This window comes from Paroedura picta, chromosome 9, assembly GCF_049243985.1.
Source record: "Paroedura picta isolate Pp20150507F chromosome 9, Ppicta_v3.0, whole genome shotgun sequence".
Taxonomy (NCBI): Eukaryota; Metazoa; Chordata; class Lepidosauria; order Squamata; family Gekkonidae; genus Paroedura; species Paroedura picta.
In genome coordinates, this window is record NC_135377.1 from 4,112,326 (window position 1) to 4,136,375 (window position 24,050).

The 24,050-nt window shown below is 47.6% G+C and overlaps 1 long non-coding RNA gene across 1 annotated transcript; it reads left to right on the forward strand.

Annotated features, from left to right (window-relative positions):
- Positions 1-5,724: 5,724 nt before the first annotated feature.
- On the forward strand, positions 5,725-23,401 carry LOC143844143 (uncharacterized). The gene is made up of 3 exons (XR_013233829.1): positions 5,725-5,809; positions 10,452-10,625; positions 22,792-23,401. It is a non-coding gene; the product is annotated as an uncharacterized LOC143844143 (long non-coding RNA).
- The last annotated feature ends 649 nt before the right edge of the window (positions 23,402-24,050 follow it).

Here is a 24,050-nt window from a genome sequence, read left to right on the forward strand (position 1 = left end):
TGCCAGCAACCCCAAACAAGGGAGAATGCCAACAACAGCTATCCCAAACAATGGGGAATGCCAGCAACCCCAAACAAGGGAGAATGCCAGCAACAGCAATCCCGAACAACAGGGAATGCCAGCAACTTAATACCACCCCCTTTCAAAGGAAGGCATTTCTGCCAAAACCTGACTTTGGGGGATGCCAGCAATGAATATACTGAACAATGGGGAATAGTAGGGATTTGATTTATGCCTCCAGGCAGAGAAGGAGTCACTTAAACCACATTCAGCTGCCTCTCTTTAATATTATATCTGATCTATTGCATTACAAAGAAAAAGTAAAAGAATCATTTGTACTTTCAGGTTTGATGGACGATTTCCCCCTGTATACAACATATATTGTTTTTCCCCAGACGCCATCAGCCGCTATTATTGTGCAAGATGAGCAAATAGAGAGGTACTCTGACAGGTACAGCAGATGAGAAGATGTTTACAAGACGAAAAGCGAGAGAGAGAGAGAGAGAGAGAACGAAATTTCGTCTCCAGCCAATTCTGGTCTGATTTTCATTTGATGGGATATTCTTCAGTCGAATTAAATTAGAATGTAACCCTGCCAGTTTATCCTTCTCCACGGTGGGTGTTTCTGTCATCAATTAGAAGGCTCTTCCCTTCATGCTTGTTTTGATTATTGGTTACAAGGCCTGTATTGTTGGCCCAGCTGCGGCATTTGTTGTGCACATTTATAAAGTTAGCACCAGGCAGCCGTGCTGTTGTTTCAGCAGAGAAAATACAAAATAGGGGGGGGGGACGTTTCCAGTTAGAGGTTGTGGGGCTAAAAGTCTAGAGTAAGCTTTTTCAACCAGGATTTTGCGAAACCCTGGAATTTCATGATGGCCCCGGAGGGTTTCCCAAATGGGTGGGAGTTAATTTAATTCTCAATATGTTTTTAAAATGTGTTAAATGTTTATCAGGTGATCGGACCATCAACCCCCACCCCAAATGGTTAATGATGGGGTGGGAAGGGGAGGAATCCCAGGTTGGGGTGGGGGGTACACAGCTCTGCTTCCCAACCATATTTTGCAGGATCACACCACTTCAGGGGGTTTCGTGAAGCCTTAAGAATATTTCAGGGGGTTCTCAACAGTAAATATATATATATATTGAGAAAGGCTGGTCTAAAGCAGGATTTCCCAGCCATGGTCAATAGTATTACAGTGAGGGGGGGGTGTTCAAAATGGCAACTGGGAGGAGACCTCCCACCCCGTGCCTGTCATTTCTGGCTCCAAGCGAAAAGGAAATAAAAATATTTAAATTTTTAAAACAAATTTCAACCCTTACTTGGGCAGGATGACCACCCCCTCCAAAGTAACCAATGATGGCAGGGGATGATGGGGGAAGGGGAAGGACCCAGTTATTTAACCATTGCCACCTGAGGCTCCTCTCACTTATCTATCTATCTATCTATCTATCTATCTATCTATCTATCCATCCATCCATCCATCCATCCATCCATCCATCCATCCATCCATCCATCCATCCATCCATCCATCCATCCATCCATCTATTTATTTATTTATTTATTTATTTATTTATTTGGATTTTTATTACTTCCAGGGGCATGACAGGGAGGTCAGCTGATATCACTTCCTGGTACTTCAGAGTCTGAAAAATATTTCAGTGGTACCTCATAGAGTCATAGAATCCTAGAGTTGGAAGGGACCTCATGGGTCATCTAGTCCAACCCCCCACAGCATGCAGGACACCCACAAACCTATCGCTCCTCCACTGTCACCTGCCACCCCCTTGAGCCTTCACAGAATCAGCCTCCCTGTCAGATGACTCTCCAGACTCTGCTTAAAAATCTCCAAAGATGGAGAACCCACCACCTCCTGAGGAAGCCTATCCCACTGAGAAACCGCTCTACCTGTTAGAAAGGTCTTCCGGATGTGGTCAAAAAGTTGAAAAATCCTGGCCTAGAGGCAAGGTGAGAGCCAGCGTGGTGTAATGGTATGGCATGGGAGACCCAGGTTCAAATCCCTCCTTTGCCATAATGGAAGCTGGCTTGGATGACTTTGGGCCAGTCACACACTGCTGGCATGACCTACCTCAAAGGGTTGTTGTGAGGATAAGATGGAGGAGAGGAGAACGGCATAAGCTGCTTTGGGTCCCCATTGGCAGAAAAGGTGGGAAATATATGGAGTAAACAAATAGAGATGGAAACCAAGCGTTTTGATTGATTTAAAATATTTGTTTGCCACCCCTTCTGCCCAAATGGGGTCCTCAAGGGAGTGAAAAGAGGTTAAAGTCATTGTTCCTTGAAAAAGAGAGATGAGAAGAGAGAGAGGAGGGAGGATAGCATAAAATGTATCGATGCATAGCGCTGCAAATTTCGATGTGAAAAATTTCACCATGCATTCTCTGAATATTTAGATTTCTTGAGTATTTGACAGCTGACTATTAAGATTCAACAGCCAACGTCTCCAAGTTTTAGATAACTGGTGAGAATCTTTTTTCATACTTGAAGCATGACAACAAAGCCAAAGCAATCAAGAGATGCCAATCAGACTAACTGGATTTGGCACGAGTGAGAGCCTGTTTTCATTTCACATGTGAAATTTCACATTTCACTTTTTGAATGGGGAAAGATTGGAAGTATTTATGACGTTCGGAGATTTGCAAACATTCATCCCGGCGCAATTCAAACGGCCTTGACAGTCGTGTGTTTTAACGGCAGCTTCGTTTTGTGATCTGCTAATGGAATAATGAGTGCGGAGGCCGGGAATGTTTGGAAGAGAACGCTGTCTGTACAAATATCGTGTCAGGGGAGGCCAACCTTCTCTTTCAACAGGACCGGGTGTGTTTTGGCTCCCTCCGCAGCAGCTGCTTAGAATGTCTTCTCTGTTTGTTTGCTTGCTGAACAAAGTCTGCTTCCCAGCTAATCAGGGATCACGTTGGCAGCATGAGAATGTCAGAAACCCATCTAAAAGTCACGCACTGAGTCTGTGAAGATTATGTGATATTATTCCTAGAGGAGATCAGCCCTGACTGCTCCTTAGAAGGCCAGATCCTGAAGATGAAACTCAAATACTTTGGCCACCTCATGAGAAGGAAGGACTCCCTGGAGAAGAGCCTCATGCTGGGAGCGATCGAGGGCAAAAGAAGAAGGGGACGACAGAGAATGAGGCGGCTGGATGGAGTCACTGAAGCAGTCGGTGCAAACTTAAATGGACTCTGGGGAATGGGAGAGGACAGGAAGGCCTGGAGGATCATTGTCCATGGGGTCGCGATGGGGTGGACATGACTTCGCACCTAACAACAAATTGCTAAGCCAATGTAGACACTAACTGCACTTCTCCCAGCTCCCGCTCTGACTTTTGTCCTTCCTACCCAACTTAAAAGTCACCCCAAAGCGATTTTCTGTGCCTGGAAGCCCTGGAAAAGACAATAATGCTAGGAAAAGTTGAAGCAGAAAAGCCTGTTAAGGGTCCCTGGCCCTAAGGAGATCAAACAGACCTCAACTAGAGCCCCGGCCTTTTTGGCCCTGGCCCCAGCATGGAGGGATTCTCTGCCAGATGACTTCAGAGCCTAGCTGGACCTCAGGTGGTTCTCCAAGGCTTGCAAGACAGGGTTGCTCTGCCAGGACTATGGTTGAGGCCAGAAGTAACATCTAATTAGATGGGAGGAGACGATACCAAGGAAGAAGTGAGAGATATAGACAGGCTCGAACCCCTTCTAATCTCCATCCCACCCCTCAGCACCCAGGGGTGGAGGCTAGGCCTAAGAAACCACCTCTGTCACTGCTGCTGTGCAAAGCCAGGTCTATTAAAAACGAGGCCACCACACCGCAAGCCTATTTTGCAACTCTAGAATGCTATATCTGGGCATTTCCACCAACACGTGTTGATTAACGTTCTTAATTTGCGTAACATATTCCAATGGCCAATTTAGAGTTCTCCACTGGACAACCTGAGTTCTAGGAAAGCACAAACTTCTGTCCTTCCTGACTTGGGAACAGCCAAAAAAAGTGATAAGATGACGAACAGATCAAGACGGGCGAAAAAATAAGGCAGTCCAGAAAACTGCTCCATTGAATCATGCATCTATTGTTGATGTCGGCATTTTCCACAGAAGATTATGTAGATTGTAGCTTCAAGGTGCCACACAATCCATCACCGTGCAAATATTATCTGAACTGCCACCGGTAATGCAGTTTGTCTCCCTAGCATCGCTGCCCTAAGTACTCAACCACTCAGTTCCACCCAAGGCAGCTGAAAGCAGTTCAGCAAGATGAGGTTGTCAGATGCCTTCCCCAGATGAAGTTACGGAACTAGCTTAGTCTTCTTGAGCAATGGCGAAAGACACGTTTGCAAAAATTATTGAACTGCAAAGCTAGCAAGGAAGGAGGGGAGGAAAGAAGGAAGGGAATAACCATTGGTCACTTGCAGGGCCAACTTAAGCGGAGTTCTGTGACCTTTGACTGGAGTCATCTTGGAATGGGATAAGCTTAGAGTGGCACTGTTAGCCCTTTAACAAGGACTGCAATGGGACCTCTAGCATTTATCAAATCTCCTCTAAGTCATCTCCTCTCCAAGCTAAACAGACCAAGCTGCCCTAATCTTTCCTCATACATCTTGGTCTGCAAACCCCTCACCATCTTTGTTGCCCTCCTCTGGACATGCTCCAGTTTGACTTCATCCCTCTTCAACTGGGGTGCCCAAAACTGAACACAGGACTCCAAGTGACGCCAAACCAGATATCTGGGTCTCTGCAAGGAAGCGCTGTAGGAGACCGAAGTGGAGATAATTCATACTAAGCGATTCCTCATTATGGTGCACTGATGTGAAAGGTGTGTTGGAATTTGCAAGATGTGTATTGTGCATGATTCAGAAACATGAAGAATGTCCTGCAGGGGGCATCAGAGGCGATGTGTAATTAGCATAGTTAGAATGGGAATTTCCTTATATTTTTCATATCATGTTCTCCAATGTCCTGATTGGCCCAACAGGAGACTTCCTGCTTCTTCTTCTACTAACGTTTTGAAAGCTTTCAATATTTTCATGTAGAGGATTGACCTGATTTTAATCCACACACACACACACACACACACACATATTGCTTTTTGTATCTATTGGTCAATGACTGTGGGCAATTCCGCACCCGTTAAATGTAGTGAAATGCTTACCTTATGTAGTTGTTATATTCCGGCCCCTTCATATAACATCGCCAATATCCAGCATCTGGGCAGTAACTGGCCAGCTACATCCACCATTTTATAGCGTGAGTTTGGGAATTGCATAAAGGGGATTCCCCAACCTATTTAGCGCAAGCTACAGGAGAGCAACCAGCAGGCAACCAGCAGAGGGAAGGTATGGAGGCTCAAACACACTAAAGGCACCTGCCTTATCCCGCCCTCACATCCACCTTCCTCTCCCTTGTTCCCAGGGATGGGAATTACTTTTTAAAAATGGCTAACTTACTGGAGCAACAAATAGGCAGACAAGCATGCAGATGATGCCAGAAATAAATTTTTCGCAAAGTTGCAACACTAAACATGCCTCTATAATCCCCCCCTCAATCAGGAACGAGAATAATTTTTAAATGTGATATGCATATGGTCATTTAAACAGAGAACTATGAAGATTTTTTTAAAATTAGCGGGCATAGAGGGACCTTTAAAGCATGGAGAAAGGGGATTGGATGCCTGGATTGATTACAGGTGGAAGAGAGTCATGTATAAAGCACATTGCTCTCTTCCGCCATTTCCAGCAACCAATGTGGAGGGTGAGAAGCGCAAAAAGGCGGCAGATGAAAGCGACACAGCAAAAAGGTGAGGAGCGGCTTGGAGGCGTGATAATGTTTAGCACTACAGCATTCAGCTGGCGTAATGCTATTTTTTCTGATGTGCGGAAATGCCCCGTGAATCATAGAATCAGAGTTGGAAGGGACCACCAGGGTCATCTAGTCCAACCCCCTGCCAAATGCAGGAAATTCACAAGTACCTGCCCAACACAGTGATCCCAATTCCATGCCTGCACCTCCCTCCCTCCCTCTCCAAAACCAGAATCCCTGGCCAGTCTTGCCTGGATTGATGATGATGAGCACTGAATTAAAATTAAGCCAGGGGAGTATGAACACTCATAGTAAATGCTGCTATTTATGTCATAGTAGAATTTCTTGGTTCTCAGAGTTGTTTCTCCTGTCGTTGCTCATCTCCATCCCGTGCCCCAGCTTTCCTTCACCAAGACCCACCTTTCTGCAATTTGGTGCATGAAAATTGGTTGCAGCTGCTGCTATTGTTAGGCTGGGAGATAATTGAAAGCTAGCAAAAGCTATCAGCCATTTAATTGCTTACATTAAAGAAACAAATTGACAGCAATCAAGCCAACCTATCAAAGGTATGCGGCACAACGTGGGGTGCGGGAAACGTGAGGAGCTAGGTTAATTTTTCATCAAGGATAAATCGGGGGGGGGGGTTAGCTTTTTCAAAAAAAAAAAACCCAGCCACAACAGGCGACTCGGAGAGATATAATTATTATGAAGCATGCCTTGTTCATAAAACTTTAATCAATTTAAAACTCATTTTCAACATATTAAACTTTACTACGTGTTTAATGGTCGGAGACGATTTCAGGTGTCCGCTGTGTTTATCGGCCTAGGAGAAGTCACTTGCCAATAAAAATGGAAACTGTTCCTCGGAAATGATGACTTTATGATCGCATCCATTCATCTCGCCCGCTAGGCTCTGTCGAAAGAGGGAACGGAAGTCCCTGCAGGTTCCTCCTCTTCCTTTGAGCCTGGAAAAAAAAAATAGTCTCACGGCTTCATCCAGTGCAGAAGGAACTGCTAACCTCTGCAATTTGTGCATCTGGTTGTCACCTTTGAGGTTCTGCTTCTTCTTGAGGGTTCTAGGTTCTCTAACAAGTCACCTACAGGGGTAAAGAGCCCTGACCTGGATGGCCCAGTCTGGCCAAATCTCAGAAGTCATGCAGGGGTAGGCCTTGACTGGTATTTGGATGGGTGACCACCCAAGAAATTCAGGGTTGCTAGAGAGAGGCAGACAAGGGCAAACCACCTCTGTTAGTCTTTTGCCTTGAAAAGCCATGTGGTGGGGGTGGCCAAACTTCAGATGTCCATGGGGCAGGGGCTCCTGGCAATCCAAGCTCTGTTTAAAAATCTCCAGAGGTGGAGAACCCACTACCTCCTGGGGAAGCCTGTTCCACTGAGAAACTGCTCTGACTGTCAGGAACTTCTTCCAGATGTTTAGATGGAATTTCTTTTGCATTAATTTCATCCCATTGGTTCTGGTCTATCCCTCTGGGGCAAGAGAGAACAACTCTGCTCCATCCTCCATATGGCAGCCTTTTAAATACTTGAAGATGATTCTCAGATCCCCTCTCAGTCGTCTCCTCTCCAGGCTAAACAGACCAAGCTCCCCCAACCTTTCCTCCTACGTCTTGCTCTCCAAACCCGTCACCTTGTTGCCCTATTTGTTGCCTATTCCTATAATAGACTGAAAACTTCCCTCCACCCCTTTTAAAGCTTCTTTCCTGTGTGCAATGGTTTTATCCATGGCAGAGAGTTGAAATATGAATCCTCCCTCTTTAACCTGAAGAGGTACAGTTCTGGGATCAGGAAGAAATTTTCCTCCAGGTGAAACTGGTCAGGGATCCTGGAGGGGGGGATTTCCGTCCTCCAGGCACAGAGCAGCAGTTACTGGGGGGGGGAGGGGGCGTGGGGAAGGTAGCTGTGAATCTCCCGCCTCCCACCTCTATGGTTCTATGGTGGCTTTTTCTTCCGAACGCCCCAAACGGCCTTCAAGCTCACGAGAATCCCAAGCCAGGATTTCTCCAGCTGCTTCAGTATGCAGAGCTGCCCTCTGAGCTGCATCGTGATCACAGCGAATTCACAGTTTCAGATTCTCAGCCGAGATTTTTTTGCCTGCTTTATCAGTGACAATGGAAGATGTTGAGCGGTTGTTGCTGAAGTTGTTTCCTCCCTGTGAAAGATGGGTGTGTTGTGGGCGATGCTGTTTTGTTTTTCCCCTTGAGTTGTGTCCATTTTTCATTGGAAGGATAACCATCAGATTCCTCAAGGAGAGCAACATCAAAGCAGGGGCCAAGCGTTGATACTCCATGGCAGCTTCCCCCACCCCATCCCACCCCAATTGCTACAGAAGCAGAATCCTGTTGAATCTGCAAGGATGTGTGAGGACATCTCAACTCCCCCACCCCGCACCCCATATTACTTTCTGGGTCCCGCCTCCTGCCAGCTTCTATAACAGCCTTTCTCAACATTTTTATCATTGAGAAGCTCTGAAACATTCTTCAGGTTTTGAAAAAACCCAGATGTGGTACAGAATATGGTAGGGAAGCAAAGATGTGGACATGCCCACCCGAGGCCCCTCCTCTTCTCACCCCCTCCAGGCCCATCATTGGGCATTTTGGGAGGGGGAGGGCAAGTCGACATGACTATATAAGGTCACATCACCCAATAAATGTTTAATAAAATTAATTTAATTGAAACTGAGTTTACTCCCATTCAAGAAACCCTTCCAGGACCCTTAAGAAACCTCAGGGTTTCATGAAACCTCAGGGCCATTTCGCACGGCTTCAAAATAGCACAATGGTTGCTAATTGGAAACGCTACTAATTTGCCATAACCCACGACGTCGTAGACAATCTGCAACAATCCTGAAACCGACCCGCCAAAAGCGCTTCGTTGTGGCGCTTTCAGGGGAATCCAGAAAAGTGGATTCACCCTCCGGATAGCGATACACTCCTGCAACCAATCTGCAACAGTAGCGCTAAAGACCTGTGCGTTACCATTGTTGTGGGTTCTTCAAAGTCCCTCCTCCTGAGCCTGTCCTCCAAACTTCCGGCGAAGCGATCGCCATTTTTTTTTCCCCGAGCGAGCGGGGATAAACGCACCGGCCCGCCTCGGTTTAGCCAGTGAGGCTTCCCAGGCTGCAGTCCCTCCTCAGAGCAGTTTAGTCACTAAGCACAAGAAGCCCGCAGAAGCCCGTTTGCTGATGTATTTTCCCTTCATTTTTCACACTGTTTCGGCTGAAAATCGCGCCCGTGGGGGGGGGGGGAGGGGGGATTTTTTTTTCCCACTCGGAGGCAGCATGGCCACGTTCAAATGACAGCTCAAACAGAGGCTTCCCCGGCTTCAGTCCCTCCCCTTCAGTCACTAAGTGACCTTCAGTTTCACACATTCCATTCAGCCGAAAATCGGGCCGTGAGAGGGGGGGGATTTTTTTTTTCTCACTCGGAGCCAGCGTGTTAACGATCAAACAATCAAACGGAGCCAGCGTGTTAACGATCAAACAATCAAACTACAGCTCAAACACCCCAGGCAGCTGGATGGGTCTCTCCATTGCAACGAATCTACTCAGATTCGTTACAATGGGTGTGTTTTTTTTAAAAAAAACCTTTCTTAAAGGGAAAGGGGCTGTTTGGGAGCATGCTAACGGCTGCCCATTGGCTGCTTGACGGCCAGGGGCGGGACGAGCTTGGCAATAGCGCTTCCTTTCTAGCGATTTCTGCCGAGACCGGAAGCCTGTGGGAAACGCTAAAAAACGCAACTGATTCCACTACAAAGCCAGGTATGCAAAACGATGAATTCCACTATTTTAAATGGCGATTTTTCATTCAGTGACCAATTTGCAACAAAGATCCCCGTGCGAAATGGCCCTCAGTTTTCATGAAAACCCCATACTGTCTTCCCTTTCCTTCCTTCCTTCCTTCCTTCCTTCCTTCCTTCCTTCCTTCCTTCCTTCTTTCCTTCCTTCCTTCCTTCCTTCTTTCCTTCCTTCCTTCCTTCCTTCCTACCTACCTACATACCTACATACCTACCTACCAACCAAACTATCTTTTTATCTGCCCGTGAAGTCTATATTCAGCTTTATATCTTATTTATTTTTATTTTTATTTTCTAGTATCAAAGCCCATTTTAAAAATGGGCTCCCTCCCAGCAGGAGGGTACCTGCGGGCCGCCAAGCCCTGTCGCTGCCTCTCTCCTCGTGGGCGACAATGGAGGCCGCAGCCACAAGGCTTCTAGCAGGCAAGGAGGGAGGGTGGGAGCTGGAGGGAGAGGGCCAATCAGGGTGGACCTGGACAGACAGGGCCCCGGACAGTCTCCTCCCAGGAGGCTGTTTCCCAAATATATAAGGGAGCGAAATAGTGTTAAGGATAATTGGATTTCTATACTACCCCTTTCAGCATTCAAGTATATGTATAAAACATAGCTGCAATTAACAGCAAAACACAAATAAAAAAAACAGTTACAGTTTTTCAGCACTTCATCTGATAGAGCTTGGCACTTTCTTCCTCTGTCTCTCTCTCCACTTAATGATTATTCTAATGCGGGTGACCTTCCGCCGCACTGGATTGAGTAGTAAAAATAGCCAGCTGTTTTTCTGCTCAAAATCAATACGTTCGGGGGCCTTATCCTTTCTCTTTTTTGCTCAGGACATCGGGACCGGACTGTGAGCCTCTTGCCCTGCAGATACTAAGAAGATGTGAGATACAATCCTTGGGATGCCAGAACTTGCAGGAATACCAGAGAGGGGGGACTCAGAGGCCAAGAAGGAGTTTCTTTGGGGTTCCCCCCTCCCCAACTACCTACCTCTCAGAAGCTCCCTGGTAAGATTCCAGAATCAATCCATAAAACCTAATACTTATTTGCCAGTTTACCTACTGGTTTCACCTGTTCCTTGCATCCGTCTTTTCCAGAAAATGTTGTATTGCCGTCACCTTTCATAGCATTATTCCCTTTCCCAGTAGAAAAAAGCAAGAATCCGGAAGCACCTTAAAGATAAACAAAATATGTGTGTGTGTGCGTGTGTGTATGTGGGGGTCTTTGGGGAGTCACTGCTCATTTCTTCAGATAGAGTAGGGGTTCCCAATGTGGGTGGTATGCCCTCTGGGGGGGGGATGGAAAGATCCAGGGGGAAGCGAGGACTTTGGGTGTTGTGGCTGCATTTTCCTAGCAAAAGATGTTCCAAGGTGTCTTGCCACGGCCTGCCTCTGTGTACAGCAATCCGGTACTTCCTCGGTGGTCGCCCATCCCAGTGCTGACCGGGGCCAACCCTGCTTAGCTTCCTGAAGTAAATGACATCTTCAGAAGGTGGGCTTGGTGAGATCATGTTCCTGATGAACCCCTGCCCCTCCTCAGACTGTGTCCTGCCCAGGCTCCATCCCAGATCTCCAGGAATTTCTTAACCCAGGGTTGGCAACCCTTCCCCAAGCGGCTCTTACAAAAGATTTTACAAAGAACAGTTTTCCCCCCAGGCTAAAACATGGCTGCCACACAACAACTGAAAAAGAAGTGTAGGCAACACATTGCGTTCTGAATTTGCGGTAGACCTAACACCAGGAAAGAGGTGTGTCTTCGTATGTTGATGGGGAGGCACTAGGCATGTGGCCTGGGAGCCAAGGGGGCAGCAGCCAAAACAAGTTTGGCAACTACTGAGATAGAGCAAGATGGCGGCCATTTTAGCCTGTCTGGAGCAGGAGAAAAGGGCCAGAGTCCAGGAGCACCTGAAAGAAGAACAAAATGTGTGGCAGGGGAGGAGCTTTTGGGAATCACTGCTCAGTTCTTAAATCATGCTGGGTGGCCATGTTGGTCTGTCTGGAGCAGTAGAAAAGGCAGTCCTATTGGAGCTCTCTCAGCCCCACCAACCTCGCAGGGTGCCTGTTGTGAGGAGAGGAAGGGAAGGAGATTGTAGGCCGCTTGGAGACTCCTTAGGGCAGTGAAAAGCGGGTAGAAAAACCAGCTCTTTTTCTTTGCAGGCTGTTTTCCCATGCGCATGTTGGCTCTCTCTGTCTTACCAGCACATGCACCATTTATGCTTCCTTCATAGTTTTAGGATGTTTTAGGATGCTTTGGGCTGATCCTGCGTTGAGCAGGGGGTTGGACTAGATGGCCTGTATGGCCCCTTCCAACTATATGATTCTCTGATTCTATGATGCAAACATCCTGAAGAGGCAAGGCCTGGGCAATGACAAATTGTGCGCTAGAAATGAGATCCAAGAGTAGATTTGACTGGATTCAGTAACATTGGATAGAATTCCATTTTTTTCGGCTCTGCACATGAGCGCCCACAGCTCTCCTTAAGATGTACACCGTCAGAACTCAGGGGACCATTCGTCTTCTGCATATTCATTGCATCCAAAGCCCACAATGAGATCAATAGTTCCCCTCCTGTTGGCCTCTGGCGTGTTCTTCCCAGCCACTTGCAAACCCACACATGGTGTCCCGCGCATGTCTCTAAATCTACTAGTATGATAAGCCCAGAGGCACCATAACCTTTATGCCTCTCCAAGGAGATACGAAAGGCAGCTATAATTTTGTGTGTGTGTGTGTGTGTGTGTGTGTGTGTGTGTGTGTGTGTGTGTGTGTGTGTGTGTGCATGCACCCCCTCCTTTCAAAGGTGACTGCGAGGACAGACCTGAAGCCAAGGTTTGCATGCACACAGGGACCAGGGGGAGAGAATTATCGCCGAGATTTTATTAGAGCGCATAAAGATATGACGTTTTTGATACTACAATCACCAGCAGTGCCATTGTTGCATTGAAGTCCATATTTCTCTTCTTCTTCTTCTTCCCCCTTTGGCTTTTCGTGCAAGGGGGAAAATCATATTTTCTCTGTGCTACATATACAGACTTAAAAAAAAAATGGACCCAATTTCTTGCAGTCTCAGGAGATGAAACCTCACAAGGGTCAGGAAACTCTATGGTTTTTGGTAGAGGCGGATCAATTAACAGCCAAGGGAACTTCTCCAGAATGGCTTGTTCCGTTGTGGAACACATTTTTAGGCCTCAGCTCCCTGCCTGCCAGCTTGTGACAGCAAACAACAGATCAAATAGCAGTAAAACAATACCCTAAGATAAGGTGACCAGATTTTAACATTGGTAAAGTGGGACACCATTGACCGGGGGGGGGGGGGGGGGGTTCTTGATTAAAAATTTGGTCTATATGGAGCAACAAAAAGTTTCATAAGTGGGACAATCTGGTCACCTTACCCTAAAACCCACCCACCCACCCCCACCCCTAGATTGCTGATATGACTTCAGGGCAATGATGTAGCCAACTTGCCTCAACCAAATGCCTAGCGGAAAAGCTCCATCTTGCAGACCCCATGGAACCTACTTCATTTCATCAGGGCCCTTAACTCTTCTGGGAGCTCATTCCACCAGGCAGGGTCCCGGGCCAAAAAGACCCTGGCCCTGGTCGAGGCCAGGTGAATCTCATGAGTCTGTGCCCAACGACTGTACTGAGATCCTTCCCCTGGAGAAGTAACCCCTTTGGAGAGTGGACTGGATGGTAGTATACCCCACTGAGGTCTCTTCCCTCCCCAAACCTTGCCCTCCCCAGGCTCCACTCTCAATCTCCAAGGATTCCCCTACCTGGAGTTGGCATCCCTAGGTGACAAAGCAGAGGAACTTTCCCCTAGCACAGAAATACAGTCTAACTATATTTGAATGCACCAGGGGGAAAAATCCTACAAAATTATGTTCTCAACTCTTCCAGCCGGAAATTGCTTTCTTTCTCCCCTCCCTCCTCCCTCGTTTTCTTTCTAAACACGGATGCCTCTCTAGGACGGTCCGGCGGATCGCACCGCAATAGCGGGAGAACTTATCGCATTTTCCCTTCATCAGTCATGTCACCGGGAGATAATTATAGAATAAATAAGCAGAGATTGGTTCGGAGTTGACAGGCGATTATGGAAATGCCATAAAAGCTCTTTCCGTCTTAGTCCCCTTCAGATCCCGGCGGGCGTGCAACAAATCCCGGCGTAATGCGCAGGCTCATAGTCGCTTGCATTGTGCTAATGTTTGCCAGGCCCTGTTTCACTGGGGCACGTATTCAAAAGATGTATGGCCCTCGTTTGATGACAATCTCATGAGGGCCTCAAAGCCACTAAGTGACTTCCTTGTGACCTAAAAAACAAGCATTTGTTCCGAATGTACCAAAAGGTATCTGGAGTAAACTCTGAATGCAAGAGGGTTTTTTTTTAAAGAAGAGTATGTCTCACCATCCCCAGAAGTCTAAGATCTATTGAGCAAAATTTGCGAAGGTCCCCAGTCCCAAGGGAGTGGCTCAACCAGGGCGAGAACTTTTTCAGCCCAGGTCCCGGAATGGTGGAACGCTCTGCCTAACGAGGTCAGGGACCCTGCGGGACCATAGACATTTCTGCAGGGCCTGTAAGACAGAGCTGATCCACCAGGCCTATGAGGTCTGGAAATGCCATCAATAGTTTGTCCTCCCCACCTGAGATGCCCAGAATGCCCACCAATTGATCAGTAAAAATGCACTTTATTTTCTCCTCTCTCTAAAAACTAAATGGCCTGTATGGCCCCTTCCAACTCTATGATTCTATGATTTGAAAGGTTGTCACTTGGAGGAGGGCAGGATGCTGTTTCTGCTGGCTGCAGAGGAGAGGACACGCAGTAATGGGTTTAAACTTCAAGTACAACGATATAGGCTACATATCAGGAAAAAGTTTTTCTCAGTCAGAGTCGTTCAGCAGTGGAATAGGCTGCCTAAGGAGATGGTGAGCTCCCCCTCACTGGCAGTCTTCAAGCAAAGGTTGGATACACACTTTTCTTGGATGCTTTAGGATGCTTTGGGCTGATCCTGTGTTGAGCAGGGGGTTGGACTAGATGGCCTGTATGGCCCCTTCTGAAATGCAGCAAAAACATCTCCATTTCGGGAGAGCCTTCTAGACATGACCTAGGACTTCACAGCCGTGACCCAGCGACTGAAAACAACTACATTAAAGCAATCAATGGGAATGTAGCAGGATCTCTCAGAAGGTCTCCAGGATAATAAGACAGGCTGTTCCTCTCTGAGAACCCATTGAAATTTTGAAGCTGAACGTTTTAAAAATAGACACTCTCCCCAGTTCCCCCGTCAATCTCAGAGTTGAAAAGGCAGGAACTTTTGTCACAGGAGCAAAACCTAAGAGATGAAATGACAGAACCATTTGTTTTAATCCCCTTTTCCCTTTATTTCCCCCAAACGACAGCCGCAAAATAGCTTGCCCTCGTAGTTTTGTTTCCCTTTCTCCTCTCTTCCGTGATCGAAGAGATAACTGCCTGCAGGTCATAGAGGCTCATGGCTGAAGCACACGGGGACCATATAAACTGTGAGAGAATCATACCCAAAGGAGTCCCAAAGCGGCTTCCATTCGCCTTCCCTTCCTCTCCCCACAACAGACACCCTGTGAGGGAGGTGAGGCTGAGGAGCCCTGATATTACTGAAGAAGAAGAAGAGTTGGTTCTTAGATGCAGCTTTTCTCTACCCGAAGGAGGCTCAAAGCGGCTTCCATTCTCCTTCCCTTTCCTCTCCCCACAACTAGACACCCTGTGAGGAAGGGGAGGCTGAGAGAGCCCTGATATCACTGAAGAAGAAGAAGAGTTGGTTCTTAGATGCAGCTTTTCTCTACCCGAAGGAGGCTCAAAGTGGCTTACAGTCGCCTTCCCTTCCTCTCCCCACAACAGACACCCTGTGAGGTGGGTGAGGCTGAGTGAGCCCTGATATTCCTACTCGGTCAGAACAGCTTTATCAGTGCTGTGATGAGCCCAAGGTCACCCAGCTGGCTGCATGTGGAGGAGGGGCGGGGAATCAAACTCAGCTCATCAGATTTCAAGTCCGCACTTCTAGCCGCTACACCTAGCTGGTGAACAAGAATTGCACCCCAGCTGTGACTGAGTGTAATGAAATGTTAGATTTTTCTATTTATAGCAAACCCTAGGTTTTCTTGGTGGCCCTAGAAGGGTTCCCTGAATGGGTGGGAGTTAGTTTGGTGTAGTGGTTAGGAGTGCGGATTTCTAATCTGGCATGCCAGGTTCGATTCTGCGCTCCCCCACATGCAGCCAGCTGGGTGACCTTGGGCTCGCCACAGCACTGATAAAACTGTTCTGACTGAGCAGGAATATCAGGGCTCTCTCAGCCTCACCCACCTCACAGGGTGTCTGTTGTGGGGAGAGGAAAGGGAAGGCAATTGTAGGCCGCTTTGAGACTCCTTTGGGTAGAGAAAAGCAGCATCTAAGAACCAACTCTTCTTCTTCTTCAGTGATATCAGGGCTCCCTCAGCCTCACCTCCCTCACAGGGTGTCTGTCATGGGAAGAGGAAAGGGAAGGCAATTAGAAGCCGTTTTGAGACTCCTTCAGGTAGAGAAAAGCAGCATATAAGAACCAGCTCTTCTTCTTCTTCTTCTTCTTAGTTAAATTTAAATTTTTAACATTTGTTCAACATTTATTGGGCTACATGTCCATATATAGTCATGATGACCCCCTCCCCTCCCCAAATGACCAATGATGGTCCTGGACAGGGTGGGAAGGGGAGGAGCCCTGGGTGGGCATGTCCACAGCTCTGCTTCCCAACCATATTCTGTGCCATTGTGCCACTTCTGGGGATTTTCGACGCCTGAAGAACGTTTCAGGGGTTTCTCAATGGTAAAAGAGGGATTGCCCAGTCAGCTTGCACATCCACTGTGTACTACCCATTGTATATGTATTATGGTATGCTGTAACTCTGCCATATCAATAAATAAATAGCCCTTCCTGACTGGCCCTATAGTCAAATAGGACTTGACTCCTCCACATTGTGGAATAATGGAAGCCATTTTACAAGCACTTCCAGCAATTGCCTCTCTCCAAAGCCCAGCGCAAAGTGACAGAACTGGTAATTATCCCTCTGGAGCTTGGAACACCTGCTCATGTGAAACAGAACGGAGCATTTAGAAAAGCAGCCAGTTAACCACCTTGAGGGCCTCCCATGATGGAAATGCAATTGTTTCTTTTTTAGATCCCATTAAAAGGGGAGGGGGGGGATCCACGTCTGCTATATGGGCCTCGTCGGCAATGACTTAGTCTGAATAGGATTCCATCATGCCCGTAAAAACAAGTTGTATATTATACGTTCTTCCTTTGCTCAGTGCCTGCAGTTCTCTGATGGGGGGGGGGGGAACCATTGCCTTAGGAAAAGCACAGTACAGCTATTGTGGGTGCTAATAGACTACTGCACCCAAGATAGAAAAACTCCAAAGCATTTTCTTTCTGTCCCATAACAAGCTTGGCTGCTGGCTCCCACGATTACAATTTTTATTTATTTAATTTGTTGACCTGCTACCCAGCTTACCTGCAGCCGGCTCTTACTCCTCCCAGGTTCCCGGAAGGGGCAGTGAGGAGGAAGAGGAGGAAGACGGGAAGACCTTTGTTTGGTTCTCATTGGGAGAGTGCCCACTCCCCATTGGGGGCATGTCCCCCAGTGAGGGCCAATAGGTAGAGTGTGTGTTGTCCACGCACCAACTGAAGATTCTCTTGGCTAAAGATGCTTTAGGCCAGGGGTAGTCAAACTGCGGCCCTCCAGATGACCATGGATTACAATTCCCAAATGCTGGCAGGGGCTTCTGGGAATTGTAGTCCATGGACATCTGGAGGGCCGCAGTTTGACTACCCCTGCTTTAGGCTGTTCCTGCATTAAGTGGCCCTTATGGCCCCTTCCACTCCCATGATTCTATGCTTCCATACTCTTTTTGGAGACTTTCATTTTTTGAAAGTTTACACCCAGAAAAATCTTGCTGGTTTCTAAAGTGCTCCTGGACTCGGATCTAGTTCTCCTGCTGACCCAGAAGGCTGCCCACTGAAATGTTCAAATTACTAAGGTTGCAACCAGTGAGTTGGGAAATACTTGGATATTTGTGAGTAGAGACTTGGGAAGGGAGGGTTTGGGGAGATGAGGGGCCTCATTGATACATAATACCTTAGAGTCCCCCCTCCAAAGCAGCCCTTTTCTCCAGGGGAACTGATCTCTGCTGTCTGGAGATGAGCTGGAATTCCAGGGGATCCCCAGGCCCCACCTGGAGGCTGGCATCCCTGACCCTCAGTGGGGTCCAAGGCCACAGAGTCCCCCCACCCAAGCAGCCCTTTTCTCCAGGGGAACTGATCTCTGCAGTCTGGAGAGGAGCTGGAATTCTGGGGGATCCCCAGGCCCCACCTGGAGGCTGGCATCCCTGACCCTAAAACAGCAATAAAACCCCAACAGCATAAAACAACAGTATAAAACCCCAACTGCCCAACAGAAGGTTTTAAAGGAGGTGGTTTATCAGAATAAATTAAGTCATACATGTTAATTTAAAGCATTTTTTAAAAACTGTTTATCACTGGCAGTCTTCAAGCAAAGGTTGGATACACACTTTTCTTGGATGCTTTAGGATGCTTAGGGCTGATCCTGCGTTGAGCAGGGGGTGGGACTAGATGGCCTGTATGGCCCCTTCCAACTCTATGATTCTGTGATTCTATGTAAGTTAATTACTTGTATGCCTCTTGTCCTTATTCACCCTGAGCCAGCTGGGAAAGGTGAGCAAAAAATAACGTTCATGTTGTTATTATATGCAGAGGGCACAGTCTCTCTCTCTCACACACACACACACAATTATCTGTCACTTCAGCATGATCTAGACACACAAAAAGGGGAGTACCCGATAAATCACGGACAAAGTCCCAAGGAAGGCTTGCAGGCAGCCCGGAACGTAAATCTTCAAAACAGATGAGTGAACATGAAGTAGCTTTAATCATCAGAACTTGTACCGGTTGGGACCGTTTGTTTGGCTGTTTGAATTCTTGCAAGGCTAACTGTTAATTGTCACTCTGTAAGGATTTACGGAACCTAACCGGTGCAAGTTCTGACGATTAAAGCTACTTTGACGATTAAAGCTACTTCATGTTCACTCATCTGTTTTAAAGATTTACGTTCCGGGCGGCCTACGGGGGGGGTGTTCCTTGGGGCTTTGACTTTTCACTTCAGTGTGATCTGTCACCAGTAGCTTAAGTGAATACCGAACAAGAACAGTCATATGCGTACAAAGTGGTTTAAAACACACACACACACAACTCTTAGCATGTTGACCCGCGTCTATTGCATCCACGTTAACGGCTGCGGATCTGTTGCATTTGTGGTTGTTCACACGCCCAGTCCAGAGGAGTTGCCATTCTCTAGGGCAGGGGTAGTCAAACTGCGGCCCTCCAGATGTCCATGGACTACAATTCCCAGGAGCCCATGCCAGCGAATGCTGGCAGGGGCTCCAGGGAATTGAAGTCCATGGACATCTGGAGGGCCGCAGTTTGACTACCCCTGCTCTAGGGCCACTGTAACATATGGATGCAGGTCCCCAAGGGGAACCTGGAGAGCCCCTGGAATTCTGTCTCATCTCCAGACTGCAGAGCTCAGTTCCCCTGAAGAAAATGGCTGCTTGGGAGGGGGGACTCAGGGATGCCAGCCTCCAGGTGGGACCTGAGGATCCCCTGGAATTCCAGCTCCTCTCCAGACTGCAGAGATCAGTTCCCATGGGGAAAAGTCCGGCCAACACCTGAATGCATGGCTGCCTTTGCAGCCGCAGGGGACGCTGGTGGGGAAGAGCAGGCAACGTGGTGGAGCTGCTGGGGCCCAAGGTAGGCTTGGGCTGGGCCACCGAGAGCAGCTTTAAAAGAGAGAGCCGCAGGGTGATTGGCCTCTCGCTCTCCTCCGTCACTCCACCTGGCCACTTCGGCATTCTCAATGCACACCCACCTGTCCTAGTCTTCCAATGCGGTTGGGCAAGTTGGAGGTTGGGTCTCTCTGTGGAAGGCCTGATGAGCACACCAGCAACCTCCCACACACACAGGGTGCAGGGTACTGGTAAGGCGAAAGGGGGAAGCATTTGGGGGGTAGAATCTCAGGCATCGGAGGTCCCTTGGCCCTGCGGCACTTCCAGCCCCTTTGCTTTGTAGCCACGACTTGTCCAGCTGCCTGGGCTGAGAGGCTGAATTTGGCTCACTCGCTCTGGCCCTTGTTCCTGGCTGGACTGTGGGGGTAGTGGAAGCACATATAGGCACTCACCATGCGCAAGGCACTTGTCGAGGCAGCAGTGGTGCATTTTGCACCCACCTCACATGGTGCACTCAATCCTCCATGTGTGTTGCCCCTTCACTGTTTGCCTGGGGGGTGGGGTGTTCTCATACAGCTTCTTAGGCCACACTATGTGCCTGACCCCAACGCCTCTCCTCCTCCATTCCCTCCCTGTCCTGAATCCCACCGACTCCTGACTCTATCCCCAAAGGATGATAGAGTAGGAAGGGACCTCCTGGGTCATCTAGTCCATCCCCTTGCACTATGCAGGACACTCTCAATCCTATCGCTCATCCCCTGTAACCCCCCACTCCCTTGAACCTTCACAAGAATCAGCCTCTCCGTCAGATGGCTCTCCAGCCTCTGTTTAAACATTTCCAAAGATGGAGAACCCACCACCTCCCGAGGAAGCCTGTTCCACTGAGAAACCGTTCTGTCAGGAACTTCTTCTGGATGTTTAGATGGAATTTAGAATCATAGAATAACAGAGTTGGAACTCCTGGGTCATCTAGTCCAACCCCCTGCACCATGCAGGACACTCCCAACCCTATCGCTTCTCCACTGTCACCTGCCACCCCCTTGAACCTTCAGAGAATCAGCCTCTCTGTCAGATGGCTCTCCAGCCTCTGCTTAAAGCTCTCCAAGGATGGAGAACCCAACACCTCCCGAGGAAGCCTGTTCCACTGAGAAAGCGTTCTCACTGTCCGGAACTTCTTCTAGATGTTTAGATGGAATTTCTTTTGAACTGATTTCATCCCATTCGTTCTGGTCCGTCCCTCTGGGGCAAGAGAGAACAACTCTGCTCCATCCTCCATATGGCAGCCTTTTAAATACTTGAAGATGGTGATCAGATCCCCACTCAGTCATCTCCTCTCCAGGCTAAACAGGCCAAGCTCCCCCAACCTTTCCTCGTACATTTTGGTCTCCAAACCCTTCACAATCTTTGTTGCCCTCATCTGGACATGCTCCAGTTTGTCTACATTCATATATAGGTATGAACCCAAGAAACTTGCTTCTGATTTACTACCGTCTTTTAACTCCTAGCCTCAGTAACACTTTAGGTTCCTTCTGGGTATCGGCCCCAAGTGAATGCTGCTGAAGAATCTCTACTTCCATTGCAAACTTTTATTAAAGCATAGCTTTCATTAAGGGATAAGTGCTTCCATGCTAAGCTTTTATTAAAGCATTACTATTGATTCTTACTGACTAACTTAACAGAAACTTATGCCATCCATCTTTATTACGTAGATAATTACAGGAAAGAAACTACATGAGGTCATCCAAGTATCTTACCCCAAAAGTGAACTCCTTCTGAGAAAAAGCCCTGGTCCAACTTGACTTCCCTTATTTTAACATCATCTCCTAACAATAGCGAACTTTCCCACTTGACACTGGACACACATTCTTGGCTAACTCATACACCGCCTTGAATTGTGATAACTTCAAACACCATAGAAGCTTATCCATGCCTAAAATGTCTTCCAGCTTGCTGTAATGGTCAAAAGCAGTGGCCTCTAATCTGGAGAACCAGGTCTGATTCCCCACTCCTCCACATGCAGCCAGCTGGGTGACCTTGAACCAGTCACAGTTCTCTTAGAGCTCTCTCAGAGGGTGTCTGTTGTGGGGAGAGGAAGGGCAGGCAATTATAAGATGCTCTGAGACTCTTTTGGGTAGGCAAAAAGGGATTATAAAAATACAGCTTAAAACCTGTAAATTGTTAGTTCATTCTTGCTTTTTTTTATCTTCATGAAGTCTATGCAAAAATTGTGATCACTGGTTTCTCATATATATGAAGAACTTTCAGCCCTCAGCCAGCAAACCCTTCTTCAAGCTCTGTTTCCACTTCTGTGGAGTTAGGAATTTCTACCATTCTTACTGCAAACTTAAATGGACTCCGGGAATGGTAGAGGACAGGAAGGCCTGGAGAATCATTGTCCATGGGGTCGCGATGGGTCGGACACGACTTCTCACCTAACAAAAACAACAACAACAACAACAACAACAACCATTCTTACTCTTTGCACCTTGGCCTCAACAAATGACATCTATTGCTAGGCATTAGACAGCTTCTACTCTACACAAGGCCACATAATCATGTTAATACTTTGTTACTTCTGATCCCTCTCAAAGACTGTTCTTCACCTCTGAACTTCCTTTAATGGTATGCTCAGTGGAGAGGCCAATCAAACTCTATTTCTGTGCAAGGAGAAATTTTCCAGCAACTATCTGTTCTACTATTTCTGGAAAGGCCTTGGAGGACGAGCGTGTCTCATGGCTTAAGTGCCACTCAGAGCTTAACACCCACTCAGGGCAGCTGTCCTGCCCCTGAGTGCCTCCTCCTCCAACCAGCTTGCCTGTCTGTCCAGGGGCCAGCCAATTGCTTCCATCCCCCACCCTTGACCACCCCCCTCCTCCTTCCACTTCCCTCTGAGGCTCGGAGGCTGCAGATCCCTGCCTCATGAGAGCTGTCCCTAACGGTGAGTTCCTTAACAGCTGCCTGCAGCATTTCCTGGTTCTGGGGGGAGAGGGAGTCTGTCTACAGAGTTCTTCCATTCCACCCCCCTAATCTAGTACCTGTTGTATTCCTGAATGCAACAGGCTTGGTCCCTAGTTCCCCTATATTTCCAGTTTATCCATGAAGGCTCACGAAGGACAGAGCAATTGCTCCTTTGGGGCAGACCGATTTACCCGTATTATAAGCAGAAACTGTTTACAAATGATGTGGAATATACCAAAACTTCTTATCCTATTGAAAGGACTTTTGTCTGACAGGAAAGCTGTCCAGGTCCATCTATCAGGTGAGCTGTCCCTCATTGTCCATATATCAGTCTGTCAGATGCCCGGTTGCAATGATGGATACCATCATTGGTTGGGTGCCGACTTGATCAATGACATGTTTCATTCTGTTTCAGACATGATGCTGCATAGCTGCTGTCTGGAGCCATGGCGGAGGCTGTGGTTTGGCATGCTGATAGAGTGGAAGTGCCAACTTTTGCCCAGCAGAGAATCCAATACCAAAAACTTTTTTGCTGATATGCTGTCACTTTGGCTTCCTTGGGAACGGACGCCTCCATCCTTCAGCTTGTATTGATTACGCACAAGGAGGTTGGAAAAAACCCAGCAAATGTCCAGGCTGTAAGGATAAAGAAATCTAGTCATACAAAGTCTTTTATTTGGGCAGAATGTGGGGGGGGGGAGTGGAAGGATGGGAGAGTGTACATGAAGAATCTGGTTTTTACATTCTTTTGAAATGGCTGTTAGTTCAAGGTATAAGTGTGGGTCAGTGAGACTGCTGAGGGGTGTCCCATCAACCCCCACTTACTTCCTTGCCAAGCAAGTGCAGCTTCTGTGCACTGCCACACCCAGGTCTGCTATGGTTTCTGCGCTCCAATGCAGCCACTAGTGATTGCAACAGAACTAGATGCAGTCTCTGCACTTGCACAGAGGATCGTTTTTTAGTTGGGAGGCAATTTGAAACCTCCAATGTGTTTTTGTTTCACGTTTTTCTGCAAACTTGAGGAATCCCCCATCTTTGCAAACCCCCTTTGCAAAATATTGTATTCTTAAAAATAAAATAAACATGTTTATTTCTTATTTTTATTTCAGTCACCCAGTGAAAATCCTTGAGCTGTGGTGGCAGTTACTGCCAAGTTAACATTCCAGAAAATCTGCACAGCCTATCCAATCTCCAACAGCCAATCAGAAGCCTTCCCATGTTCTGAAACACTTAGTGCAGGGGTAGTCAACCTGTGGTTCTCCAGATGTTCATGGGCTACAATTCCCAAAAGCCCCTGCCAGCAAACGCTGGCAGGGGCTCGTGGGAATTGTAGTCCATGGACATCTGGAGGACCACAGGTTGACTACTCCTGACTTAGTGGACTCCAAGAGAGGCATCAGCAGGCACCACCATGCTTGCAGGTGCCACAATGAGGGTGCCATGCATAAAGAACCCACAAGAGAGCCTGGTTTTAAAAGGGCAGAATTGACTGCCAACGGTTCAAGCAAACACCCCCTTTTCTTCCAGGTCCTGCCGCCAGAGAGGCATGGAAAGATAGTCTTCAAATCAGGCCATTTGCAAAATACAACTGGTTCTGCACGGAAGATGTGGCATTTTCAAGCAGAAACACTTTCCTTGTTATACTGTGATTTTACGTCAGCCCATTTTTTAAAC